The sequence below is a fragment of the Nymphaea colorata genome, unplaced genomic scaffold, assembly GCF_008831285.2.
Source record: "Nymphaea colorata isolate Beijing-Zhang1983 unplaced genomic scaffold, ASM883128v2 scaffold0471, whole genome shotgun sequence".
Classification (NCBI taxonomy): Eukaryota; Viridiplantae; Streptophyta; class Magnoliopsida; order Nymphaeales; family Nymphaeaceae; genus Nymphaea; species Nymphaea colorata.
This window is the reverse complement of record NW_022204977.1, coordinates 17,501-20,070: the sequence shown is the minus strand read 5'-3', so window position 1 is coordinate 20,070 and position 2,570 is coordinate 17,501.

Below are 2,570 nucleotides of genomic sequence, written 5' to 3'. Positions count from 1 at the left end.
AGAAGAAGGGTGTACGCTGTCACCTTGTCAGCGCTAGCTTCCCCCTACTTCATCACAGCACTAGGGGTTCCAACGTTTCCAGCTAAGTGCAATCCCTTCTCCCGTTTGAGTTGCTGAATTACAAAACAGTAACTATGCTGTCTACGTCTTGAGCAAGGAGGAGAGACCAACTTGAACGGGCGCCTCGCTTGCGAAGACCGACGTGCTGATTACCAAGGGGCTTTGGCCTTTGCCCTTGGTCGCTTGCTGAACTAGCTTCAGCCAGGTAGGCACCCGAATCACCCTATAGATTCGAGGGCGGGTGCACTTGTTTTCAGCCTTGCCTCCGGGCGTGTAGTGCTGGGTTACCTCCAAAGCTCGATAGCTAAGGACACGAACCCGGACTACGGACCTTCCTAGGGTGCATGGTGATGGTTTGCACGTCCTAGGGATTGTATGAATGGTTTGATACGAATGATGAATGCTGGATTGAGTGAGGAATGAGCTATTGTTGTACGCTACGCTTGTACGGCCTCGAACCCAACTTGTTGTAGTAGGTTCAGACCTAGTTAGCAAAGGGTAAACCATTCCTTGTATCCTTACCCAAGGGCATTTGAGCTGGGATTGTGTCCAGCCGGGGTTGAAATTTTGTAAGGCCAATCTTGGGCCAGCTACATTACCACTAAGAGGTCTTGGGAGGTTACGTTCGTCGGCGGCTTTGAGGCGCTACAAGGGCGGATGTAACAACCTCCCTCTGTTAGGTAACCGTATTCCCACCTAGACTCAAGATCCTTCGGCCTACCCCAGCCTTTGCCAATCTTGACTAGACCGGCCACCTATAGAGCCCCCTCGCACCTAGCCCATCCTCGGCCTAGTTAGGATTAGGAGACCGCGCGGGATAGCCTCACCGCTTTCCCGTGCCAGGCCGGCGCTTCACTCGCGCCTTGGCCCTTCATCCGTCGGCCAGACCGACGCACGTGGCCGAGCCACTCCGGCGACAGGCAGGTCGGCTAGCCCTTGTGGTTTTAGCCCCCCTCGTCGTCACGACACCTCAGGCAGCACCCGCGTGACAGGTGGTCGCGCCCTATGCCACTCTTGCGGTTGTGCCTCTGCTTCCCTGTGGCCGAGACCGATCGGTCATTCGCCTGACGTCCGGTCGACAGCACCTCCACCACCGCGGCCGACCTGATCGCATCCCTCCTGCAGAGCGCTGCAACCGACAGGCGACAGCGTCGCCGGCCAGTTCGTGACTCGCGACCGGCACTCGGAAGCCGGCCGCTTCCTTGCGGCAGCAACCCGCGGCCCGCGACGCCCTTGCAGCATAGCTCCGTGGAGCTCCTCAATGCCTTCTGTACCGTTGCTGCAATACCCGGGCTGTGCCTCCCGGTTTTCATTCGTTAAGCCAAGGCTTGCTGTACGCCTCCTCCCCTTGAAGCCGGCGGTGTTTTGATTTGAGTTCTAGGTTGCATCTAGTTTGTTTTGTTTGAATTTTAGCCCGGCTCAGTCCTCGTCCCTACGGCACCTCGAACACAGTCAACGACACGGCCACGGACTTGTCCTACCTATGTCGGTGTGGTTGCTCGATAGATTGTGGTTGCGTGTGATTGCGAGTAGTTGCGATGCTTAAGTTATCGATCCGCTGTAAAGCCTCTCACCATTCTAGTTTTGTAGTAGGATCCTTAGATAGGTTTTGGAAACCCAGCTTTTGTATCCTGTCCTATCGGTTTGCGCCGGGTCCTGTCCCGGGTAGACAAGTGTATTAATTTGTTTAGGGTTCGAATAATTTAGAGTGCTCCTCAAGAAGGTCTTGGAACTTAGGGCTATTCGGTCGGTCTCATTGGCCCGCCGGTAGTGCTAACAGTTTTTGACATCACTGCGGAGACGTTTTAGGAAGAACAGCATTAAAAAACTGCCCACCGGCGCCCGAAACGTACTGAGAATCCATAAAGCCGACGTAACGACAGAAATAACCAACGATCAGCACAAAAGCTGAGAGGCCAAAAGCCGCACGCCCAAGCCCTCCGCACACCATGCGGATGGGCTGCGTTAATGTCCTTAACAAGACGGCGTTCCACCAAAGCGGCAGCAATACAGAGACCAAACGTAGGGGCAAAACAAACTTAGCGTCAACCACACCAATATAACAAGCACATCACCCAAACGGTTCATGGCAAACCAAAACAGCCATGACGCCGATGGGAGACGCAGCCAACGCCACTCATGCGCCAAGACATCAGGCGCTTCCCAACGGCCGCCTTCACGCCGGCATAGCCATGCGGACAAGCGGAACTTGGGAGGCGCATAATGTTGAAACGCGAGATAGATTCTCGATCAAACCGAACCGTCGTGGAACAACCGATAAAAACAAGCAAGAAGCAAACAGCAAAGGCAACGGGGATCCGTCAAACCGAGCATCAATCTCCTACGCAGGTGATTTGGGCGATCGCTCCCGGGTAAAAGGGGCTAACGCGAAAATCACCTAGTCTACCATAAATGTTCCAGACCATTCGTGAATCCACTTGTGTACCTGATCCGGTCCCAAAGGACACCGCAGGCGCTGTCGGGGAACAGCGAGCACTGCAGGCCGAGGG